Source organism: Callorhinus ursinus, unplaced genomic scaffold (assembly GCF_003265705.2).
Source record: "Callorhinus ursinus isolate GAN/ISIS: 27379988/994484 unplaced genomic scaffold, GSC_fseal_2.0 scaffold14, whole genome shotgun sequence".
NCBI classification, from domain to species: domain Eukaryota; kingdom Metazoa; phylum Chordata; class Mammalia; order Carnivora; family Otariidae; genus Callorhinus; species Callorhinus ursinus.
Genome location: NW_027397076.1, coordinates 27,374,644 through 27,401,951, shown reverse-complemented (window position 1 = coordinate 27,401,951; position 27,308 = coordinate 27,374,644). Strand labels below are relative to the sequence as shown.

The 27,308-nt window shown below is 37.1% G+C and overlaps 1 protein-coding gene and 1 pseudogene across 5 annotated transcripts in view; one reads left to right on the top strand and one right to left on the bottom strand.

Annotated features, from left to right (window-relative positions):
- Positions 1-27,308, top strand: part of SYT1 (synaptotagmin 1) — a 522,143-nt gene that overhangs the window by 296,295 nt on the left and 198,540 nt on the right. The gene's annotated exons all lie outside the window — the stretch shown is intronic.
- On the bottom strand, positions 25,173-26,712 carry LOC112831084 (L-lactate dehydrogenase A chain pseudogene; annotated as a pseudogene).

Below are 27,308 nucleotides of genomic sequence, written 5' to 3'. Positions count from 1 at the left end.
ATATGGGGCAACATTTTTGGTTGCCACAACTGGTGCATTACTCACATCTCGAAATGCTGCTAAACCTCTTACAATGCACGGGACAGCCTCCTGAACAAAAAATTATCCAGTCCAAAATGTCAGCAATGCCAAGGCAGAGAAACCCTGCCATAGGCTAAAGGGCCCACGTGGCTTAGGTTCTCTCTTAGAAGAGGAACATAAACCACATTCTCCCACAGCCTCTCCTACCTCTGACCATATAGATCTCCCTTCAAGTTCATTCCTCTAGTCTTCTTTGTTCCTTGGGTAAGCACACAATGTTCAGTGTGTCTGTCCCTTCTATTTGTCCCTTTACCTAACCAAGATCTGTCCCTTCTATTTGTTTTCTGGGCTGTTCTCAAGGGTCAATCAATGCTTATGGAAGTTTTTGAGCAAGCACTAAGGTGATAAGTTCTGTGCCTGTTGGGCATAATTATAGGAAACAACTTCATTTTTTTTAAATCTCTTAACAAGAAGCACAAGCACAATCCACAAATTACAACTCCTTTCCAGTGTGTTTGTGTCCTCAGCAGCTCACAGCAGGGCCAAATCGCAGCCTCTGCCAGCTACCATTTTTCTAGCCACCTTCTTAAAACATCAGAAGCAATAAACCTCCCAGGGTGAGGCAACATTCTGCAGTTGCGCCTACAGGGATCAGTATTTTTGCCATACAGTGATTATGTTGCTATAAAATAGCCAGTAAGTATTTTTATTTAAATCATGAATACAATGTTATTCATTATCCATATTATATATCCTATGGTAGGAAGCTTACAGGAGTCTTGGTAGTCCAAAATTCACTTGTATTTTCCCTTTCATTTAAATGCCATGTAACTTTTTAGGTTATAATTCTACTTCTATAACTGTACAACTGGCTATAACCTGTCACTTAATATCATTTGAGCTCCAGATGGAATTTATACCTTACAACTATGTAACATTAGACAACTCAACCTTTCAAGAGTTGGATTTAGTAATGTATTAAGTAAACAGGCTGGGCTAGTATCTGGCATGAGAATCCTGGGTTTTAAGTCAGCATCACCAGTTTCTGTCCATGTGACCATTGCAAGTCCCCTCTCCCCCGCCCAATTTAGAGAGCGTAATGAGATGAGATTCAGTATTAAAAATTTTTGCCATTGCAACTGTCACCACCAAATGGTTATCTTGAATGTATCTTCTAGCTCTACAGATACAACTCAATATCAAACTAAACTGTATTTAAGAGAGGCTATCCAATATTCAGGATGTCTAAATTGACCAAAATTAAATAGGTTTTGACTTCTGTTTTAGCTTTTTTCCCTAGTAAAATAACTTAACTCTGTATCTAGGCACATAAGTATAGGAGTGGAAATATAATTTGCTCCCCGCTGACTCCAAACATTATCTTTCCTAACATGCACACTGTTTTAGATTCACTAGGAAAGAATTCATAAAGTAGAAACCGAATACTTCTCTTTAGACAAGTAAAGGCTGAAAATTTTTTCTGAACATTCTATCTCAGAATTTCTCTTCTTTCCTGACATAAAACCACATTGTCTCTATTCTTACAGAGAAAGCACATCTTCACTAGCAAACAGAAATATCACCTAACATCAAGAATATATCGAGAGCCAGGTTCTCTCTACTATGAGCTGCCATTTTGGTCAGTAGCTACTGATCCTCAAGAGCACTAGCAGCACTCAGGAGAACACCCCAGACATCAGTTCTCATTTTTTGTAAACTTCTAATTAACTCTGCTCTCAAGAACTTAATCACCAATGCTGATGAAGAGTCACCTATCTGAATGACAACTAGATGCTGAGGGACCATCATAATAAAAATCAAATGCCACTTTATTTACTCTTCACCTAACCATTTGCATTTTTATTTATCCAGACCATTCTTCTAGGCAATCCTGCTTAGTATGGTAAAGTCCATCAGGCATGCTTGAGGTTGGATGCATGCTGGAGAGATTCTAGTATGCTAGTTTACAAAAAACATTCCACTTTTCCAATATTCCTTCTGTGCTAGATTTCTTCAGAGTACCCAGATAATAAATGGTCACAACACTCCATCTTCTTATATAGGTTTGCACTGCAGAAGGAATGGTCCAATTCTTTAAGAAACTGACATCTTTATTAGAGATAAATGACAAATACATTTAAAAAGAGAGAGAGAGTCACCCATTCAAAAAGTAAATACAAGGAGCCATATACAAGCAGAATGGAATAAAGATGTCTAACAATAGTATTTTTAAAAACTGATTAGAAAATATCCATGAGTATGTACCAGTTTTACCTAACCAAGTAACTTATCATCTGATGATTAGGTGTTTTGTAGCAAAAGTTAACTATCCATGTTTTTTACTAAGGTATAGCCTATATTTCCATTAATTTCCATTAGAAAATGTGAGAGATGTTCTTATTTTTAAAAATCTTCAAAAAAATTTTTAAAGATTTTATTTATTTATTTGACAGAGACAGAGAGAGCAGGAAGACAAGCAGCGGGAGTGGGAGAGGGAGAAGCAGGCTTCCCGCCGAGCAGGGAGCCTGATGTGGGACTCGATCCCAGGACCCCTTGATCATGACCTGAGCCGAAGGCAGACACTTAATGACTGAGCCACTCAGGCGCCCAAAAATCTTCAAAATGTTTGGTCGACAGAAATTTAAATGCAATCCTACAGCATGTCAGGAATTGATGGGCTTAATCTTCTGACATTTCAGTCCTCAAGAGTTCATGTTGCTCTTACAGCTTTTTTTTTAAAATATTATCTTTCTTTATTCAACAAGCTCCTCCAGCTGCTTTTTCTTGAAACTATAGGACTTTTTTGTGGCTCAGGAATCCCCTCATATTCACATTTTCTAGAACTTTACTCTTTACCTAAAATTTTCTAGAATCCATTGGATTTTACTCAAGTATAAAGTACTTGTAACTGACATGGCATAAAATTCAGTTACCCACTTTATCAGTTCTGCACATTCTAACTTTGTCGTTACATACGTGATACCTATGGTTCATTTGCATTTTACTTATGTTTGTTGCGCATAAGCCATCACTTTGCAAAAAATATCCTGCAGAATAGTGGAGAGAGTGTAGGAGACTTTGGTTCTAAGTTCTATACAGCTTGGCATTTTATTTCCTCAAATGTAGAATGGGAACATTCAAATTGTGTTCCTATTTCTTAACTCATTTACTAAGATACGGTTTTTTATTCATGTGCCCTTTAATTTCTTACTCTCCTCAGGTCTAGAAAAGAAATGAAACTTTCAGAGTTCTTTGAGAGAAAGGAAATAATTGTATTCCTGATGCCCATTTTAGTTAGCAAAAACATCTCTGAGGGGCTGATTCCCCAACGATAAAATGTCCAATAAGTGGTAAAGCCGGAAATGGACTCCCAGCCCCCTCATTTCCCACAGCACACACTAGCTGTGAGATACACTTCCTCCTACCAGATTTCTCCTGAAAATGTAATTTGTCATCTTCTAAGTAGTAGACAGTTAAGGCCTGAGATTCATTTTCACTGCAAATGAATAATTAGTGAATGTCAATTTCATATTTTCTCAATCCATGCGGAAGACAAAAAATAGTCATGTTAAAATACTTAACAGGCCCTTTAGCTGTGATGACACACCAATTCTTGGAGATGATGAACATAAATATTATTATTGTTTTCCTCCTTCAAAGATCATCTAATCTGGTCTCATTTAAAAGTTTATTTAACATTTGTCTTCTCTATATATAACTCCAGGAGTGTTTTGCTAGTTAGATACACAAAAAATATATAGTCATCTCTTCTAAACATTATTTTATTTACACTTGGTCTTAGCTTTTTTTTGCTGTTTCTTTTTTCTTCTACACCCCCTAACAGCACAAGGTATCTCAAACTCCAAGCGGCTGCCATCTGGTTGTTTTACATAACTATCTAAGGCCATTCAAGTGGCAATATACTAGTGAAGAATTATATATATATGTATATATATATATATTGGATGGAGCCCAAGAGCTGCGCCCAAAATAACTTTTTAAAAAGTCACCGAGCATAACAGTGGGAATAATAGGGAGGTAGGTCATAGCAGCAGCTGCTCGGGTACAGTGGAGCAGCTAATTCCCCCGTCCTCATGCAGCAGGTACAGTCAAGAAAACAATACTCTTAGCACCCCTACCTTCTCCTTTAGTTTTATGCCTGCCTATCACTCACATCTCAACAGCTCACAAGCACCTGGGATTCAATTCCTGCTGGATTTCATAAATTCACATTAATTTTGGTAATTTCCCTATTGTAACAGTGAGAACCCTCCCCCCCCACCAAGTTGGGCAAGCAGCTTTAATATTTCATTTCATATTCATGCATCACCCCGCGTTATTTTTAGTTTCTAATGGAGAGAGCAGATGGGGCTTCATGAAAGATTACTAAGAGCCCTACAGATAGCTTTCTCACTGTTCTAGTAGATTGTTTTGTTTTGTTTTGTTTTTCCTTTTCTTAAGAGGGCAGATAAGAATTGCCTTCAAAGAAGACATAATTGGCAGTGAACAAAAAAGAAACTTCCCAAGTCCACGAAGAATCTTCATGATATGTGAGAATATCTTATTCTGATTCCCCCCAAAAAGCCTGCCACAGTACTTCTGTTCCCCTCCTGGAGGCACCAGCTAATCTTCACATTTTATCTCTTTCCCCCTAATTCTTGTCATTTGTATTATTTAAGAATATGTCATGTTTCATTATTGCCATATTTCTTTCAGTGAGATGTCAGGACGCCAATGGGAAAGAAATCTATCTTTTTAAAAAAAAAGTTCCCACACATACAACAGTTTACTCCTTGTGAATTGCAAATAATTCATTCACTCCAAGGTCTTGTAACCTTTGTACTTACTGGGCTATCTTTTAAAAGAATTTTCTATTCCATTTCCCTTACTCATCCAGAGATTTTTATAAGAATGTATAGCATGCAATATAGTGAAAAGCCCCAAGTATCAGAAAATATTTTTAGAATGGAGACATTCTACAAATGACAGATTTTTTTTTCCATTTTTGGCCTTATGAAAAATGGATTTGAAACTTCTAAAAAATGTATCTGGAACATCTGAGTGCAAGGCTTTTGATTGGATTTTAGAATTCAGATCTATGATTCAAAAGCAATTTCTTCTTTTCTCATGCTGGCCATGCTGAATTGATTTTTAAGGAGAAAGAAAGGGTGTAATTTGGATTGTGAACCCTTGTCTAAGGACTTGTATTGTTTTTACTTATGTTGACTTCCTTCATTCCTACTGCATCCTTATGGAGGAGGAAAGTATGTGTTGTAAGGACTCTTTTACAAGCCCTGACCTTAGGCAAAGCTATTAATAAGGCTTCACATTCCTTTGTCCTGTTTCACCTTTTTCACTCCACATTTCCTTTTATAGACCCACTGTGGTTTTCTAGCTAACATTTTTTTTCTATCTTGAAGGGGTCTTATTATCTTATAGCACCACTCAAAGAATTTGCTTCCTCCCCACCCCCCCACAAAGAATAAAGAGAGGAAATAATCAACATAAATGAATGAATCAGTAATGGTAGACCTTCATGTAAAAATCCATATTTTTATGATCCCTCTGTGCTTTACATCAATTCTTTACCAAACCTGCCAGTGAACTTTGGAGCATGGTATTTATGTATTTTTTGAGCATGTGCACCATCAAGTTAGAGAGATGTCAAAGAGAGAAAACTGGAAGTTTTTCAAGTCTATGAAAATGCATAGAGGAGTAGGGAGAATTCTGTTTCATTATTCTTCTAAAAAACAAAAATCACTAACCTTTTTTTAAAATCTTGATCCTCATCAGCAGTGTGGATAAAGAAACTGCTGATAAGGAAAATGCAAATTAAGAGAACAAGGTATCATTTTTACCCGTCACATTTGTAAAATTAAAATTAAATAACAATAATGGCTGATATTATCCAGTGTTGAAAAGAGTGTGAAATTAGTGCCATGTATATTATTCATGGGAGTATAAGGTGGCATAGCTACTTTGGGAGAAAAAAAATTCTGTCAACATCTGCCTCAGAAATTTCACTTTCTCTATCCCTTATAAATAATAAATGTCAAAGGAACTATGACCAAAATTCAACATTAATACAACCCTATTTGTAAGAATAATAAAATAGTAGATGATCTAAAAAAAAACCACAAAAACAAAAACACCTTGATCCTCAAACTCTGAAAGTTTTTCCTTACTTGGATTTCTCTCTTTTGTGAGTTTCATCAATTTCCATTAATTTTAATATAGCTAATGGGGTAAACAAACACAAACAAACAAAAAACTACTTGAATAAAAAGATGAGTACATTGGAAATCAAAAACCAAGGTCTGGTCTGATTTGCCATAGCTAGTTTTCTGACTTTTGGAAGTAACTGGTCCTTTCTAAATGTTGTTTTCCACCTTTAAAATTAGAAAGCTCAGGCATATTTTTTAAATAGCTCTGCAACAATCTTCATTTCAGTTTGAACTCTACGAGCTGTGTGGTCTTACACAAGCTATGTCTTCTACCTATACTTTATTTTTTTCATCTACAAAATGGAGATCATTGCACTACCTACCATGGAAGGAATTATATCAAGTGAGGGAAGTGCTTAGTTAACTTCCAATAATTTTTAGCTATTATTTAATTCTAAGGGCTTTGTTCAAGTTATTATGGATATATTAAACAGTTGGCATAACTGAAAAATGTGAACAATATAATTTTAGGTATTTCTATAATAGTTTACGTTTATGAAGTGCTTATTATGTGCCAAGCATTAAGTCTTTCATTTGTAAATCTCATTTAAGCCCCTCAATAACATAATGTAGAAGATATAATTATCCTTGGTTTACCCATGAGAAAACTGAAACTTAGATAAGCACACAGACACAAGTGAAAAAGTGCTAGAGGGGTGGTAAGCAGTTCTTCCCCAGAGGCCACTCTTTTAATCGCTGTGCCACCTTGCTTTCCATTCTAAAGTTTTCTGCCTTCAGTCTAGATGATTAATACCCAAATAAATGCAACACAAGATTCTAATAAAAATCTACCTTTCCATCTCCTGAATTATTTTTATGATCCCTCTGTGCTTTACATCAATTCTTTACCAAACCTGCCAGTGAACTTTGGAGCATGGTATTTATGTATTTTTTGAGCATGTGCACCATCAAGTTAGAGTGTTTTCAAACTACAATGTGTTACCCACCCTCCCTCCTCTCCTTTGAACATCACATATGAAAGATAAGTTTTCTCAGGAAGATCAGGGACTTGTTTAAATTCACCTAAAAGAAGATAAAATTAATGTTGAAAGGCCTATAAGACCCCAGTAGAGGAGAATACATCAAAACACACACACCTCTTCATTTCAAGTGGAACAAGCCAGAGTTATCACCCCACTGTTTTCTACAGATGGTGCAAGTCATGACAATTGAAACTGATACATTTCAATCCCCAGGTTCTCAGGGTGCAACACCTCACCACACTGGAAAAATTCTGTGTTTCATTCTCCAGATCAATTCTCCTCTTTCAGAGAAATGACTTTCAGCTATTTTAGATGATATGCCCTTCGTTTGGAAAGCAATTTATATTCATTCACTCACAGCCATCATTCCGGAACATCATGGATTGATTCTAAAAGCCTAGCTTTTCATTAGTTCTGTTTGCAAGGCTAATTTTTACAGCAATTGATCATTTACTCCCAGTTGCTCCTTTTTTCCAGGACTTTGTGTCCCACAAACATTCTTCTGATGCAGTAGTCTATTACATGTTTCTATCTACAGAGATGCAATTATGCCCCTAATAATGAGAGCAGGTACTTACAAAAGCAAAAAGGTTCATGTTCCTTGTGCTAATTATGCACAGAAAGTTCTACCTTTCACTTACGAGTGAGAATTAGAATGTGAGTCTTGGAGCAGAGAGGATCAGGAGCTTAGTTGCTTGTATAACACATATATTATTGGCACCTAATTTGCACTGAATATATGCAAATTCTTTGCTCCATTTCTCAAGTATCCTATTGTTTACACTTGCAGCTGTTATTATTGCTAAATTCAAATTAATCACAGGTGTCTCCCCATAAGTCACTACTGCCTTACCAAAGCCAATGATAAAAATAAGGAATGACTTGATGATAGATAGGAACATAGATATTACTGATCTCTAAGTACACATTCTTAAGACATTTTTTTCCCCTTGGTAAATTTTACTTATCAAGAATATGTGCAAAAAATCTAACTATTTTGCTGTTCAATGGCTCACACATGAAATAGTCTTCCAAAGTGGTAAATTCTAGTACATGAGGAGCCTGTGGAATAAAGAAGAGATAATTCCTTGCAATGATGATTCCTACTAATTGAATGTTTGTAATTACAATAGGACATCTGATATTGTAGTTCCTATGCAATTAATACTTTTTCCCTTCTTCTACCTCCCGATACACATATACATGAGGATGTGTAGGCTTCATTGTACTAGGATGGTTAGGTAGAAATATCTGTTGAGATTCTAAGGAGAATTTTAGAACATTTTCCAGACTCCAAAAATGAGCAATAAGTGATTTCTTTTCTGCTGTCAACAAACTTGAGCTGGGCATTACTATGACCCAGGATCTTCACACATATATAAGATCTCCTCAATTAGCGAGGTACTTGCTGATCTAATAGGGAAGATGGGACATATACTTGAATGACCACAACCTCAGACATAAAAGGATGACTGCCATAAGCCGAGTATGTATAACCATAAGTACAAAGTACATATATATATGTGTATATATTTACACATATATGCAACCATAGCTCTATAGATAACAATAGCTATACAGAAGAAAAGGTTTCATTCTACCTGAAGAAGTTAAAAAAAAAAACTCCTTTAAAAGGTAACATTAGGGTCAGATCTGAGGGTAAAAAGGCATTTTCACTCCAAATCCTATGACTTGTTCTTCTCTTTAGATGTGTATCACTAGCATTATTCTTGTGTTAAATAAACTAGAGAAGGGAAGGGTGGTTGATACGCTGACAAAATAAGAAATGAAGGTGGACATGGAAGCAAGAAAGGAAGGGATAGAAGTCCAGAAAATATCTAAAGTATGTAGTAAGGACTCTGAGTGAGAAGGAAGAAGAGTGTGCATGTTCATGAGAAAGAATCTCTGAAAGATGAGAACCAAGGTCTTAAAGATGAGAAGAACCAAGGTCTTATTCCCAGTGAGTTAAAAATAAGAGTGGGGAAGTAGGAAAGTCCCTGCTCTAACGCTTCCTTGCTGCACCCACCAGCTAACACCATCAAGGCAGTCTAGTTTATTTGGTGCCTGAGCTGATGTAACTAGCATCAGAGGAGAATCTGTCTACAGATCCCATGTATAAAACATACAACGCTCACGTGCTCATTCAAGAAATGCCTATGAGGGTGAAATAATACTTCATTTGTCCATGGTCCAGAAGTTTACTAATGTGAACACCTAGATGTAAAGAAAAGGATGCAAAGGAAGAAAATAACACCTGTTTTGATGGTGGCAAATGTGACCTTTTTCCCCACAGGCCAGGCTGAGTTGATCTTGCTTGTAGGTAAAGTATTTTGTGAAATCATTTTGGCTTGCTCAAGGGACCAGCCTGTTGACGGTTTCTTCACCATTCCTGGAAGGACAAAATGACTGCCCCAAATGTCACCCCAGGGTGTAAGAACTGATTAATGTAAATGCATTTATCATCTATTCAAATATTAAGACACATTGATCTCTGATACAAAGTTAGCATTTTTTTCCTTCCTTCTTTTCCAATAATCTGGTCTCATTGTCTATGCTTTTCACAAATGTTTCTCTAAGAATCAGGTGATTCCTTTCAAAACTGTGCCTGTTCAAACTGACAAATCATACCTAAACTAAGGTCAGTTCTACTCAAGTGACCCTACATTCTGCTCCACACAACACTGTGGTGGACTGCCCTAAGGATCTCTAACAATTTCTTAATAGCCTGAAAGAGTCCATGTAACTTTCCAACAAACTTCAGGAAAAAACCCGTAACAAAATACGTCCAAGAAACAATTTTAAGCATCCTTTTTATACCAAGGATTGTTCTACACCTAAGAGGATGCAACAATGCCACTACCAGACTCTCAAGAAATACACAATCTAAGAAAAGTATGTGTAAGCAATAAATACCATCCTAGGCAGTAACATAAGAGATATGCAGTACTAGGAAAATAAATTAATAAATTAATCCTGACTAGGCTGGCTCAGAGGAGAAGGAAACGGTTGACCTGGAACTCGAAGCATTAAAAAGATTAAGGGTAGTCAAGAATTTTGTGGAGGCAGATTCTGGAGAAGAAAGTGTGTCAGAACTAGGGGAAACTGGGCTCCTATCAGTATGGTGAATTTCTTAAGAGAGTAGAAATTCAGTGGTGTTTCATACCAAGAATTTACTTCAAATTCTCTTTAAAGTACTATACCTTAAAGAATTCACTTTAAATTACTTATTTTCATGTTTTCATTTACTATTAAGATCCATCAAGACATCATAACCAAAATATATCTTGTTTTGTGTAATAGGAGATAATGGATGAAGCTAACTTTAAATATCTTTCTTATTCATTTCTTCAAATTTCAGAACATTTTTGCTTTCTGTATTCATTTTGTTTTTATTTTTCACTTCTAAAGTATTTTAAAATTCCAGTATGCTCTGATAATAATTACCATGGAACCTATTAGAATTAGAGCCTCAGATTAGTTTAAAAACTGGAATATAAAAATGTAATTGGCTATAAAATTCATAGACTCTTATTATAGTAATAATCTAACTTCTGTTGAATCCTGAATTTCAAGTTCCTGCTAAGCATTGAAACTTGTTTAAATTCATTTGGAACAGCAGTGTTTTATGCGGGGTGAGCATCTGAAACATAAATTATCTATAGTCTAAATAACCCTTGAAAATCAGCCTACCATAAAATTCAGTAGGCTAATTTTTCCCATCTCAGTAAATCTAGCACAACACTGAAAGAGATCACTATATCTTAGTATGAGATCTAGATGAAATAATAACCCTGAGTTAGAAGCCATGTTGTATGAAAAAATTTGATTTTTTTTCCAGGTGGGTATGGTTGATGTTGCTTCTGTTTAGTTATAAAACTACTTCAGTGGTTCTCAAAGATAAAAATGCATCAGAATCACCTGGAGGGCTTGTTACACTAGATTGCAGAATTCTACCCTCCGTAGATCTTGAGGGGGAGCTTGAGAATCTTCATTTCATTTCCTGCTGCTGTTCCAGGGACCTCACTTTGAAAATGACTCTGTGTGTACACACACACACACAGTAACTACATTTTAAAATTCTTATTTTGATGAAGATTTTTTAAAAGAAGATTGAAGATTTATATTATGAAGTTATGAAGATTTTTAAAAGATAACTGTGTGTGCACATCATTCAACCAAACTACATTCTTTAATCAGGCCTTTCTTAGTTATTTGGTAGTATATATAATCACCTCCTTGCAAAATTTCTGTTTTGATGTGCAAAGCTGGCAAAACCAATTCCCAGCTGCAGGGAAGGCCTTAATGCTGAGGTCAAATTTGCCAATAGAATCCTGCATGCTTGGATTTAATGCCAGGAGGATAGATATAAAATTGGCATTTCGATAAAGCTACTTTGCTAAACTTTAATAACACCAATTCTGTTAACCTTGGAGCTCTGATTAGAACATAAATTAAGTGAGGAAATCCCTATTGTTAACTAAACCCATTTTGCATATTTATTGCTATCCCTTTTAATTTGTAAGGGCATGTCAGACAATGAAACCTGTTCTCTATTCGCTGGGTCTTTGATTTTGCCTTTTCCTCTTGTTATATTAGATGTAAATGCCTGATGTACCTTCAGCAGCAACTTTCCTACATTTGTAGAAAATACGAAAATCTTTGAAAAAGTGTTTGCGTTCTCCTTCCTTCCTTAACTAATTGTTGCCTATTCTTGTCTATAATCTGCTTTCAAAATGTTCAGCTTTTCACTCCACCAAAAGAAAACTACATCCATGGTTATTTAAATATTTATTTTAAAAAGCAATGCCATATTTTCTTGTGTTAAGTCAGACAGTCAGGCTCCCAGATGTTTAATTCAAAGTTATCCCTTGTATATCATATAACTCAAAGAAAGAGAGAGAACCCTGGAAGAGAGAATGCAGTACAAGTGAGGAGTCAGCATGCAGAAATTCAGAAAGACATGGAAACTATGTGACACCCAGTAAGGTGACCCCATGGTCATCATCGGGCTTTGGGATTGATTATGGGGAGGAAAGAGGATGCCCAAAGTTGGATAAGGAAAGACTGACAGCAAGGGTTTGTGTGCCCAAAGTTCACATTTTCGATCACAGATCAAAATGTGCCCAGTTCACATTTTCGTCACACAATCAACCTTCTTATGCAGTTCAGTTTGGGAGGAGCTAAACACAAACATAAACATGAAGTTTTCTACTTTTTCCTTTTAGAAGGTTATGTAAAGTTAGAGAAGGCAAGGTTGAAACCACTATCTCTGTTTAATTGCTCTAGCTACGGATTTCTTATAGAGAAGTGCCTCCAGGCACAGGGAAACCTTAAGACTGCAGGCATTGTTTATATATGAAGACTATAAATTCTTATTCATTCATTCATTCAACAGGTACTTATTAAGCAATTTCTATGTGCCAAATGTTAGGTAAAGGAAACACCGTTGGGAATATACATGCCCTGCTCAGCCTAGTGATTCAAGTATACCAAGAAACAACTCATTGCCCTAACCTGTGTTGACCATGGAAACAGGTACATGGAACTGAAGGGATCAAGGGATACTAGTCCTAATTATAATGTCTGGGAGCTCCTGCCAAACTTAAAGAACTCTAATTTAGAATTTAAATTATACGTGGGAGGGGGGACAATCAGTCTAACCTGTATTTATTTTCCTTTAGCAATAACTACAGAGAGGAAATGTGTCCCTTTAACTTTTGGGAAGGCTCTTTTCCCTTCCAGAGGTGGGGGCAGGGGAGATTTAGATCAGAACTAATTGTTCTGTGATTAATATTTTCCCTCCCGTTGCTCTGTACAGCCAGGATGACATGCATTGTACACACAACAGGAGGTAAGAGAGTCAATCAATTAGGGGAACAATTAGTCCCAGTTTCTATAATTTATTTGAGGTTGTAGATGAAATTGCCTGAAAATATTAAGAACAGTAAAGATCAGTGATAAAACCTAAAGAAATAAATTTACATTCAAGTTTTCGAGGCAGATGCTTAGTTGACACTGCTCTTCTGCAGATACGTGACGTTAATGCAGTAATAATTATAGTTTGGCAGCAATTAATAAATAGACTGTCAAAACCAGTCAAGTTGTGTTCATGGTTTTGGAAGTCTGCTGATTTTAGCTTTGACATGATGTGGCTGAAGTGTTCTTGAAAAGCTCAAAATTGTTAATTAGAGGATGCAATTCTGTAACTCCCCTTCTGCGGGTCTAAGGTTGGAAATTTTTGGAAACAAACATTCAGTTGCAACCTGGGGTCTTCTTTGGGGTCCGTGTTTAGTTGATAATTTGTATTCAGAAAGATGTAAGGGACGCCTGGGTGGCTCAGTTGGTTAAGCAGCTGCCTTCGGCCCGGGTCATGATCCCAGGGTCCTGGGATCGAGTCCCACATCGGGCTCCTTGCTCAGCAGGGAGCCTGCTTCTCCTCCTCTCTCCCTCTGCTTGTGCTCTCTGTCAAATAAATAAAAAAAAAATCTTAAAAAAATAAATAGAAAGATGTAATATGTAGGAATATTCTAAGATTTAGGAGACTGATAAACCTACCACCAAGAGTACATGAGTCAACTTGAAGAGATAGAATTTGATGGGATCCTCAGGCCACGTCAAATTCTAGATTGTTTTTGTTGCAATATCATAATGTAAAAATCAGGGTAAGGATAGAAATCGTGGTGGACTAATAGCCTAGCTCTAAGTGAACTCCAAGTCCTAGCTCATGCAGAATATTTGGGAAGTTTAAACCTGTCAAGAGACTAAGGTTGCGTCTGCTCCAGGGAATAAGAAAGCGAAAGAAAAGAATGAAAATGGTCAAGAACATTTCATTTAAGCAGTGAAAAAGGCAAGATGGTCAAGAACATTAATATAAATTCTATTTCTTTTTTTTAAGACGTATTTATTTTGAGAGAGCGTGCACACACATGTGTGTGCAGAGGGAGAGGCAAAAAGAGAGGGAGAGAGAGAGAATCCTCAAGTACCCTCCCCACTGTGTGCAGAGCCTATAGCAGGGCTCCATCCCAGGACCCTGAGATCATGACCTGAGCCGAAATTAAGAGCCTGATGCTCAACCAATGGAACCACCCAGGCACCCCTAAATTCTATTTCTTTTAAAGCAAGTGATAAGAAGAAATTTAAAGCCATAATTTTACCAAGTTTTAAGCTTGGAGATTAGCCTCTCCTGACTTAATAATGATCAAAGCTACCTCAGCTCAGAATGTAAATCCCTGATCAGTTTCACACATCTGCTAGTTTGCCCAGACGTCAGCAAAGGAACAAATAAAATGCTGATGTTAGTTAACATGTGTGTATGCATAATATTTAAAATCCAAACACATTCTGAGAGTAATGCTCTAGAATTACTCAAATGCAATCCCTTAGAGAAAATTTATATTTTTTAAAAGGTAGCACTGTACTTTGATGAATAATTTCCTGCCTAAAAAACTCTGATAGATACAAATAAAACAGCCAAGAAATAAGGAAGGCAAACAAATATCACTACCATGCCCCCAAAAGAATGTAAAAATAATAAAAAATTCTAAACTTCTAGACCAAAACAAGAAAGAATTCATCTCATCCCACACAAGTTTTCCTAACCTTTAAGTAAAAATCTTGTAGAAATTTGTTATAAAATTCCATTTTGCAATTTAATTCTAGGACTTAACCATGAGGAAAAGCAAACTGATATTCTCAGCTCCTTGTCTGTGGTGTTTAGTACTTATATCAACTTTCGTGCTCTAATTAATTTTACTAATCCCTTTAGTTAATGAATAAGTAAATCAAAACCAGGGAGGAAAATCCATCAATTTCAAGAACGGGCAGTAGAAAATTGTTAATTCAGAAGTGACCCACAGCTACCAAAGTGTTCTCGTCAGCATTACTTTGCTATCCCGTAAATATTTTATTTTCTGTTTTAGTTCTTCAAAGAGCAAAACGTTTCACAGTTAATCTCTACGGTACTTTTGTTTCTAAGCTCTCTAAAAGACATTGTTCTGGCAGTAGCCAAATATTTGAATATAAATTGATTTTATGCAATACACAGAAAACAAGTATTTTATTGATATAAATGGTTTCTTTACTTGTAGAATTACACTAAAAATTATCTTGAAACAGCATGATCCCTCTTTGGACAGTATTAGATAAATCAAGTTGAACATTAATTTTATAGGAGTTTTCTGTCTTATGCAATAGCACAAATGTCTATGGTGAGAAGTGTCAAGGGAGTAGAGAGGTAGATAAAAGCTTCGAGAAAGAAGATATAAGTGTGAAAGATGACAGAATGGCCACGTGGGGAGAACTTGTTATAGCTTTTCGCTTTTTTAGGTCTATTCATAAAGACAATACTTAAAGATTTAAGTCATTTTTTCCCCCAAGCTGGTTGTTAATAGAAGACTTGGGTCTAAACTACATATGCAGCACAATGTACAGACATCATGGAGACCGGCCATTGTAAGAAAGGAGAAGGCTGCATGAATTTTGGGACCTGCAAACCTTGTACATGGACATTCTGAAATCGGCTGACATTCTGATGTCAAGTCCCAGGCATCCCTCACTGAGAAAGTGTTTCTAGTCTCTAACCAGCCTGGCCAAGAGAGAAGTCTCAAGAGCAGCAGAGACTCCCGCTGTTGCTCGCTTGCCTCAGTCCTTCTACACCTCCTCTTCTACCTCCACCTTCCTCCCTCATCTGGGATCCCGCGTTCTCCCTCAGGGCTGCTCAGTTCTTGATGATGGACTTCTATAAAGTGCCATCTTCATCAGCTGATTTCTACAGAGAACTTCTTCTCTCCAACACCGTCTGCAGAATGCTGGCTTGCTTCCTTACTTGTTAGCATGAATAACAGCAGGATTTTGCATGCCCCCCTTTTTCAACACTGAATGCTCCATATCCGTTTTCTCCCTACCAGCTGCCTGCCTGCTCGCTCTTCACTTGTCAGCATTTTGTGATAGAAAAGATTCAGGAACAATGCCTGCCCAATATTGTGTAGGTTTTCTATTCACTCTGGATTTGAAGCGAACCTCCATATTTCACCATTGAAATGCTCTATCAACTTCCCAATTACTGATTCTCCTTCAAATTGCACTTAATGTGTCCTAACCTGCAAAATTTGGAATTGCATTCCATTAGGTATGCTGTTATTATTTTCATCTTTGCAGCTTTAAACTTTCTTTTTTTATTATTTAAATTCAAGTTAGTTAACATATAGTGTATTATTAGTTTCAGGAGGTCAGTGATTTCATCAGTTTTAGATAACACCCAGTGCTCATTACATCAGGTGCCCTCCTTAATGCCCATCACCCAGTGACCCCATCCCCCCCACCTCCCCTCCAGCAACACTCAGTTTGTTCCCTATAATTAAGAGTCTCTTATGGTTTGCCTCCTTCTCTGTTTTTATCTTATTTTCCCTTCCCTTCCCCTATGTTCATCTGTTTTGTTTCTTAAATTCCATGTATGAGTGAAATCATATGGTATTTGTTTTTCTCTGACTGAAGCTTTAAACTTTCTAGTAAAGCTACATTTTGCCTTTTCTTTCTACTTCTAGCCTGGAAAATTCTCTGATATTAAGCTGCCATTTTAAAAATCTCATATTTCAGTTTGACTTTATAATTTTGCTGCATTTATTTTAGTGGTGCTTTGCTAGCACTCTTACTGGGTTTTGTTGTTGTTGTTAACGCACAAAGGTTTCACACATCTTTTTTTTCAGGGATTTTTTTTTTCCAATTGATTTTGTCTTTGATTGCAAAAGCCCCTGAGTGATTTCTATGAACGAAATATCCAGTAAACAAGCAGAATTTTATTAAGTCATATCTCCTATTTTTATTCTATATTTCACCTGTAATACAGGGTGACTCTAGGATGATTAAAATCAACACTCACATTTTATTCATGCCATCAGTACACTTTTATCTTAGTAAAAGTGTTAGTTTGTCCATAATATAATATCCAGTTATGAATTTATAAAAGTAACAGTGTACCCTCACTCTGAAATATCTGCTTAGCCAGGAGGATATTATTTGAGATTTTACATGTTGGCATTAACCATTTTAAGGAAAAGCAGTGGTATATTAACAGCATGGAAGAGAAAAAAACTTGGCTAAATACAAATGTATTTCCTCCCAACAAAATCATCGTAGTTTATAACCAGACTGATGAAACAAACTTGAGATTCTGATCACCAGTGATCTTGACCTGCACAATAGGGAATGTTGCAAATCTGCCCTTACCTGTTGTTCTACGGTAAGATAGAGGATTTCTACTTAATACTAAAAAGTCATGATAATATGGCATTTTCAGATTAAAAGTTATCTACCACCTTCCAATGAGGAAGTTGGGTACATTCAGGACAAGTACTTTAGATCACTTTTTAGTTTTCTTTTAGTATGTCATAATATTAGATTTTGATCAATAATTTGGGAAAAGGGCCTAAAAACACGAGAGGATTGCCTATAGAATGGCTTTATTTTAAAGAAATTATAGTGTTTATAATTACTGAATATAAAATGAAAAGACAATTTAGCTCCATATATTGCCGTCAAGAAGCCAGCATGCTTGCTTATGATGAGAAAGTATTTACAGATCTTGCTTCTCAATGTAAACTATTACACTGAACTCTTTCTCTGAAGATCTGAGATGCAAACTGTGGTATATTCATCAGTCTTATTACTGAGCCACTCAGATGGAAATGGCATTAAATCCAACTATTGGCCAAAATGAAAGTTTACAAAAATCCACAGATAATGATTTTTATCAAAGTCATATTTTGCACAATGATGCTTAAATGTGAGATGGTGACTTGATAGTATTTGATAGGAAATCTGATCTTAAGCTCACTTTCTTAAAGTGGTATGATCTGGGTTTGTCAAGAGGAAAGAAAAGACATGAAATGGTTCTATGCATCTCTAGCAAACCTTGACTTGATGATGAGACAGAAAATAGGCCATTGCTTAATAAGAGCCAAAAGCAAAGGAGGAGGAAGCAGCAGCAAAAGAAAAAGAACCCACCAAGAAACACTTGGAGACTATGCTACGTAATGAACATAATAGGCTATCTGCCTTTCAAATATTCTTTCCAAACCTTGGACTCCCCTGATTTACTTCTTAGGTGCTCCCAACTGGATCAAGGTGTAGTTGTTCACTGTCTCCTCACTTAAACTTTGATTAATGATGGGCACATTAGAGAAGGTAGAACATTTAATTTGACTATACAAAATTAGTATCTTACCTAAACCTTTCAAATCTTCTAAATTAGATGAAACCACTCACAAAAACCAATTTTCTTATATTTCAAATCAATTTAATTCAGTTTTATCTATCTAGCACCATAGGATGTAGGGCAATGATCTTCATCTTCATTCATAGGGTGTGGGGAAGGTAGAGCCTTGTTCTGAATAAGAGAAAATGTAACAAGTGCCTCTTAGACTTATTGATAACCAAAAACCAGGTGTCAAAGGCCCAGGTAATACACAGGTAAAGGGTATTAACAAGAAGCCAATTTGGCATAGCATAGTAAAAAAAAAAATCAGCCTATAGAAAAAGTACATTTTATTTGTGCTATTGTGGGAAATCAGATTATAAAGTATTTGTATATACTAACTTTTGGCTGCAAGCAACAGCAAACACAACACAAAATGGATTAAACCATAAGGAAAATGTATTATCTCCCATTGCAAGAAGTTCCAAGGTATGGTGCTTAGAGCCATAGTTAATACAACCGCTCAAGAGCATCGTGAGGGTCATGGTTACCGTCAACATTCATCTGTAAAGCATCAGCCTTCTTTGCTAGATTCTCTCATGATCACAATGTGACTGCAAGCTCTTCCAAGTCCCACACACAAACCCAACCGCCACCAGCAGAAGAGATACTGCTTTCTGTGTATCCATTTTTAAGAGTTAGAAAAACTTCCTCAGTGTTACACAAACGGATTTCCTCTCCTATCACAACAGGCCCGACCTGGATCACACGCCCTTCAGTGCCGTAGCCAACCATAGACAAAAACAATGAGATTACCATGAATGATATATAGAGAGAGAAAGAGAGAGACAATGAAGTTTATCCATGAGTGGAGAATAAGGAAATAGTTGCCTGAAAAAAATAGGGCTTATCTTAAATCAGAAAGACTGAATAGCTATTAGGTAAACAGTTGACATATGATTTTATATTTTATAAATTGTGGCTATTGTTCATTCAGGCTTCATGTCCCCAAATTGATTAGTTGGCACACAACAGAAAATAAAATTTAGGAAGACGAATAAGCCAAATCACCACTTTCTATACTCCATATCCCATACACACACACACATATACAGATATATATCTAGCATATAAACTTGGTCTTCAGACCCCACTACACTCAGATATGTTAAATCAAAATGGTTTGCTATCTGGTATCTCCTCTCAGTAGCCTCCTATAATTATTTCTACTACAACATATAACACATTGGATTCTAACCATCTGTATGCATCCTCAAGCATACAGATGGTGAATGAACTACTTGAAATTTATCCAAAGCACTTAATATCATGTCAGACACATTGCAGGCACCCAATTTATTCATTCATTCAACATCTATCTATTCACTTATTAGGGAGGCAGAATTCCATGGAGCTAGCCTGTTTCACTCTAAATCCTTGCTCCAGCACTTACTAGCTGGGCAACCTTTGGCATGTTTTCTCATCTATGACGGACAGACAATAATATTGCCTGACTCACAGGGTTTATTTTATGAGCATTAAATGAGCTTATATGTTTAAAGCTCTTATAAACATGTCTGGCTAATAGTATGGCCTTATAAAGCGTTACTATTTTTATTTATTAATACACTATTTCTAACTGTAGACTGCAGAAATTTTCATCACTTTTGCCACAATCTGAACTGTGTCTGGATCGATTTTAAAGCTTTGCTTCACTGTGTGACAAAACAATGGCAGTTTGAGCACAGTTTGATAAAAGAGGGCTTTGAGTTGCAAGCTTAGATTTTCTCTCAAGTGCCTGCAGCTCTGAAACAGCAAGAGTTCAGAGCTGAGTTTCAGCAAAGCAATGGAGAATGGGAATTCCAAATTATCTATCTGTAGCTTCTATAGAAAACATTTTGAGAGCCAGTCGGCTTGATCCAGCTAAGCTGCATCTCTTCAATCACTGCCAAAAGCATCTAGTTTCATCTTACTATGCAAAAGTTAGAGGTAACTTCAATTAATAGTGGACACAATGAGCATTGTCACTGAAAACTGTTAAAATGATCCATGCAAGATCAATTTCATCTCTAGGTTTTCATGTCTACCTTTTCCAGCAAAAAAATTTTAAAAGAGATTTTGACCCTTACCATACAATTTTTAAAACACTGTGAAATCCATTTGAAATCTTTACAATGCACTTGAAAGGCTATTTTGTTAGCTTTTCTTGATTACGACTCTGCCATTCGTTTTTTTTTTTTAAGATTTTTTTATTTATTCATTTGACAGAAAGAGCACAAGTAAGGGGAACTGCAGGGAGAGGGAGAAGCAGGGTCCCCGCTGAGCAGGGAGATCGATGCGGGACTCAATCCCGGGACCTTGGGATCATGACCTGAGCCAAAGGCAGATGCTCAACCAACTGAGCTACCCAGGCGTCCAACTCTGCCATTCTTAATAAAATCTTAGGAGGCCCCTTCAAGCCATCAAAGTTCTCCATTAAGTGGTGCTTTTAAAACAAATGGCAGCTTTGAAAACTCTAACAATAAAATATTTTATTAATAGAGAAATGGGTACACAGTTAATCAATTAGAAAAACAATATTAAATTTGTGAATTCATTAAGTGCTTTTTAAAACTGCTCTCATATCCCAGTTCTCAAGATTTATTTCCCTATTGTAGGTGGGAAGTTTTTGATTTTGTTTAAGTCTCCTTGATTTTCTGTATCATTTTATAGTAATTCAGTACTTGGGCTTTGAATTGGATATGATTTACTTGTTTCCATTCTTTTACTCTCTATATTATAGGTCTGAAGGGGGAAATATTGTAGCACTAAATATAGTTTCCATTTGGCTCATGGATTTATTTTTATTTTAGCTAGTTCTTCTGAAATTTATATTGCTTTCAATTGCTAAATATAATTGTGGTGACTGATCTTCTGGGAATGAGAAACTCAGTTTGTTAAAAAATTTTATCAAGTTTATTGGTTTATAATACATTATTTGTAAACAATGCTAATGCTTTCTCTTTGTTCTGTAGGAAATCTATATTTTATGTACTCTAAGAAACCATTAATTACAAAATGCACCATTATTTTATACATAAAAAATGCTACAAACTAAACTATGTCAAAAATGGTTTCTTATCACTTGAATTTTTATTTCGTACTTAACTGAAAAACCATTCAGACTTAGATGGATTTTATTTTGGGTCACTTTTATACATACAAATTAGGAAATTAAAAGCAAGATAAATTGCTTAGTAAGTTCTTAAAATTTCTAAACCCGTTCTCAATCCAGAGTTAATGATGCCCATCTCTTTTTACACACCATTTACCTTTGTGCTATCACAAGTGTTGGATAAAGCATTTCTTTAAATATTGCTCCACATAGGGGCGCCTGGGTGGTTCAGTCATTAAGCATCTGCCTTCAGCACAGGTCATGATCCCAGGGTCCTGGGATCGAGCCCCGCATTGGGCTCCCTGCTCAGCAGGGAAGCCTGCTTCTCCCTCTCCCACTCCCTCTGCTTGTGTTCCCTCTCTCGCTGTGTCTCTCTCTGTCAAATAAATAAAAAATAAATTTTAAAAAATCTTAAAAAAAATAAATATCATTCCACTAATGCTTCCAAAATCTTCCATTCTGCTCTCATTCTGCTGGTTTAATTGTTAAGCTTACAATAGAAAGCTTTCAGACCACAACCAGGATTCAGATTCCTTCCTCAAATGGCCTTTCAGTGAGTTGTTGACTGGAACATCAATGGCAGGAACAAGCAGATTGAGAATGCACGGGCCTGGCCAGCAGTGATAGTAAGATTCCACATAACTGAATTCTTGTTATATTCAGTATCCCTCTGCCTTTAAGGAAGATGGATCTTGAGGAACTGCCTCTGCTTGTCTTGGGGAGACAAGAATGGAAGGAGATGAACACTGGAAAATCTAAAAAACTAAATTATATTTTAAAAGAAATAATTTACATGAAAAATATGAAAAATGGAAGTTAATAAGTCAAAGTTTTCCAACTTCTAGTAAGAGTAGCTAGCCATTTAAAAAGTTTGATCTCTGGTTTTTAATACAAATGTTTGCCTTTTAAGCTATTCTACTATTTGGGAGCACCTCACATCTACACCTCTCTCTTATTTCCTTTGGATCCAAATTCCCTAATTCCTGGTCCTATTTGTTACTTCTTAATCATGCTTTTCCATCTGCCTCCTGGCAATCAGAGCCATGTTCCCAATTGTTTCACTACGTCAAGAAGATAACTGTGAGTTGCAATTTACCACTATTGGTATCAAGAGATACGATCGCGGGGCACAGTGAGTTTCCTTAATGGTGGGAAAGAGAGCGGGAGAAACTCATGGGCTGTCTTGAGGGTGAGAATTGGTGTCTTATTCTCCTTTTCTCTGCCTCCACATAAAGCATAGGGCTCAGTAGACACTCAACATACATCAAATGCCTAGTACATGATAAATGAAACCTTTGAAGGGAAAAAAGTAAGAACAGAGAGCAGGAGGGTTTTGATCAGAGAGAAGGAGAGAGAAAGAAATAGAAGAGAGAGAAGGAGAACCAATATGGTTGTAGGTGACTGAGAGAAGCAGTTTACAAGAAGGGACAGAGAAGACCTATAGCACTTTAGCCAGGAACTAGAGACTGTGCTGATGCTTTCTTGGGTGTATACTTACCTCCAAACCCACTAGGTTGTATACATTAAATAAGTAGAGCTCTCTGTAAGTCAGTCATGCCTCAACCTCAATAAAATGGCAACTACATAAATAAGTAGATTCCTAGAAAATGCAGCTGGTGAATGTTCAATATTTCCTTCCTGCTCATGCTCTTCCCAGAGACACATCCGGTATAAACATCTATACACCTTTTCACAGTGTGTGTAGTGTGGTATTTTCGGGTTGGATAGGGATGCAGATTCTATTCTCAAAGTACAGCTGCAGACCCACTTATAGTCAAGGTGCAAAAGTATTTATGACAGATACTGCCTGAGAACCACACTCTTCGGCACAATTCTTTCTGTACCTCTTAGGAGGCTTTTGTGACTAAATGGGTAAAATCTGGAGGTAACTAGATCTATTTTGGAAAAAAAAGAAGAAGAAAAAGACCCAGAAGCCTGTACTGTTTATGGTTTCTGAAGGTAGGTGGCCTGCTGTGCTTCCAGTTGCTCCAAGGTCTGAAAACCACCTTCCATCTCTCATCTTGTCCTGGGACTATCACCAGAGTCAGCCGTCATTGCCATGAGAGGGACCACAGATGCTCCGGCTTTCCTCTTCCCTCCTTCAAGAGACAGTATCTATTCAAACCAGAGACAAGATATACCTAAGCCTGACATTCAAACATCTGCAAACTTGCGCAAGATTTTGATAATGCTGCTAGACTTCATTTAGTACCTAAGGATCCTTGGGTTTGGAAGAATTTAAATGAAACTTTGACGGTGGTTCCAGTTTTTTTGGGTCTTTTTTTCCCAAACATCTTCCAGAGTGGGTGCCGTAGGTTGGATTCCCTGGGAAGCTGCTCCGAGTCAGAAGTAGCTTATGGGGGGAGTGCTTTCCAGGTGAGGGAGTGGAGAAAGCAGGTTTGGACAAAGGGAGTTGCTGAAGTGAAGTGCAGTCACCAGAGGCTTTACCTGATCCTACAGGGCTCTTCAGAGATCACACTGAGGAAGGGGGCCAGGCCTTTACACCAGCATCCACCAGTCCCTGGATGTGAGCTGTCCCTGGGGAAGTGGGTTTAACCTTGGACATGGCAGTTCCCCCCAGCCAAGGGCCGTTATTTAGGAGAGATGACTCAGCTCTGAGCTGTCCTTAGGCAGCACTCTCTGAAACCATGGGTCCCCTTCTTTGAAAAGAAGGAGGGATGCACATGGCATCCTCTCATGGTTTCCACCTACACCTTCAGAAGGTCAAGGCAAATTCTAATGGAATAAAATCACTAACTTTCCGCCCTCCATCTCAAAAATACATTCTAACATATTCCATGATATTTGCTGGACTCTTTAGGGTAATTACTTCAATAGTTACTTTCAGTTTGGAGCATTTCTGTGTTAGAATACTTTTTTTAAGTAATATTTTCAGTGTCTATTTGACCTTTCTCTCCTGTTTACTTTTTTTTTAAGAGAGGTGGGGGCACGTGAGAGGGGAAGAGGGAGAAAGAGAATCTCAAGCACCACCCTATGCCCAGCATGGAGCCCAATGCAGGGCTCGATCCCACAACCCTGAGATCATGATCTGAGCTGAAATCAAGAGCCAGATGCTTAACTGACCAAGGCACCCAGGCATCCCTCTCCTGTTTACTTTTTAATTTTGCGTGCTATTGTTATAAAATACAATACTTAAATAGAAATGGAAACACTGCTTTCTCCAGAAACTATTATGTTTATGCAGTGTGGTAGACGATCTCACTATATAATCTGAGAAATCTACATCAATTTATAGACCTAGAAACAGACATAATTAAAATCCTACTAGAAGAATATAAAGGACAAAGGGAAGTTGTCATGGTAACCAAAATCCTGATTTTCCTCATTTTATACCACAAAAGTATTAACCTCTATGATACCTTAGTATTTTTTCTACACTGTATTTTAATCAGGGGCCATTTTGTACATTGTGTTTGCTAAATACATAACTAAATCATTACTTCCTGCAATTTGGTTTTTTACATTACATTTTAAAGTATGTTTTTGAAAATCTGGCACTAGGAAATTAAACTCTTTCTGCAAGATCCAGTTTTTCTCTTTTTTTTTTTAAGAGTCACTGTTCAAAATTTATTTGGTATATTAGTTGGTATGACACTTAGTTGGCTGCATTGTCTTTTTACATTATATGGCCATGTACACTATATTCTGACATACATGGTATACAAAGTAAGATCCTTTAGGACAGTTATGCACAATACACGCAATATTGAATTTATACATTGGATCCCAGAACGTGACTGACTGGAAAAGATGGACTAGGCATGTCGGGTGTTGGGGGAAGGAACCCGAAGTGACAGAACACACAGTAAACACACATCTGGTGTGCAGAGCAACCTCAGTTCTGGCAGTGGAGCCTCTGAGACGGTGGGGCTAACTTACGTTAACCAATTTAGGGCTACAAAGACAGGTATCATCCAGTACCAGGATACAGCTGCAGGGTTTGGTGAACCATTCCTATTTGGAACTTTAGGAAACTGACGTTTTTTCTTAGGCCATTTTAATATTACTTGAGTAACAGATCAGATAATAAGGACAATTTACACAACCTCCAACTAAAATCCTGCTATAGTCTAGACAGTGAAGTGGTACATTAGAAAACTTTAAAACTGCAGCTCCTTTTGGATCCCCCAAAGTGTATCTGCACTCTTCTTCAAACGGGCCTCCTCCTCAGAAGTCAGAGTCACCTTCACAACATCTGAAATTCCATTCTGTCCCAAGATGCAAGGGACACTAAGGAAGACATCATCTTTAATTCCATAGAGACCCTTAATCATGGTGGAAATTGGATGCACCCGCCTAAGATTCTTCATTATACTTTCGGCCAGATCTGCCACAGACAGTCCAATGGCCCAGGAGGTGTAGCCTTTCAGTTTGATCACCTCATAGGCACTGTCAACCACCTGTTTGTGAACCTCTTTCCACTGTTCCTTATCTGCATCAGTGCCTAAGTCAGGGTGCAGATTCTTCAGAGAGACACCAGCAACGTTCACTCCACTCCATACAGGCACACTGGAGTCTCCGTGCTCCCCAAGGACCCACCCGTGACAGCTTAATGGGTGAACTCCCAGTCTTTCCCCCATTAGGTAACGGAACCAGGCTGAATCCAGATTGCAACCACTTCCAATAACACGGTTTTTGGGAAAGCCACTTATCTTCCAAGCCACATAGGTTAAGATATCCACTGGATTGGAAACGACAAGCAACTTGCAGTTTGGGCTATATTTTACGATATTAGGAATGATGAACTTAAAGATGTTCACATTACGCTGGACCAAATTAAGACGGCTTTCTCCCTCTTGCTGACATGCCCCAGCTGTGATAATAACCAGCTTGGAGTTTGCAGTCACATTATAATCTTTGCCAGAGACAATTTTTGGTGTTCTAAGGAAAAGGCTGCCGTGCTGGAGATCCATTATCTCTCCCTTGAGTTTGTCTTCCATGACATCAACAAGAGCAAGTTCATCTGCCAAGTCCTTCATTAAGATACTGATGGCACAAGCCATGCCAACAGCACCAACCCCAACAACTGTGATCTTATTCTGGGGGGTATATTCTTCCTTAAGAAGATTCTGAATCAGCTGATCTTTGAGAGTTTGCCATTTTGGACTTAAAACCAAAAGGAATCGGGAGTGCACGTCGGGCGGGCGGGCGTCAGCGGCGCGCGAGGTTGAATGCCAAGATCCAGTTTTTCTTAAAAGCAAACAGTGTTAGTTTTTTCTTTGTGTAATTTAAAATATGTAAACATACACAAAAAAGTGAATATTCTACCACAAGTTTAACATTTTAAGTGTATCTTTCCAACCTCTTTTACAAGAGTTTTTTATTTAGAAAAATTGGACATACTTTATTTATTGTTTCATACTTTGTTTTTTTCATCTAACACTCTAATGTATTTCTAGGTTTGTAAATATTTACTGCTAAGGTAATTTTAGTAACTTTATTTTATGATTTACCACAATTTAAAAAGTCTCTGTTAGTTTCTGCTCTTCTAATATGACAAAAGAGTTACAATAAACATCCTTAAATTGTTTGTACACCTCAGATTAATCCTTTATTGTGAATTCCCAGAAAAAAGAATGAGCATTTCTATAGCTTTTTATATGTTCTGTTACTTTGGCCACCATAAAGTATTTTTCTACTCTATGGTCTTTCCCAATTGCTCACTTTTCTGAACCCTCCCCTTCATATCTACATTTAGCCACATTTACAAATGA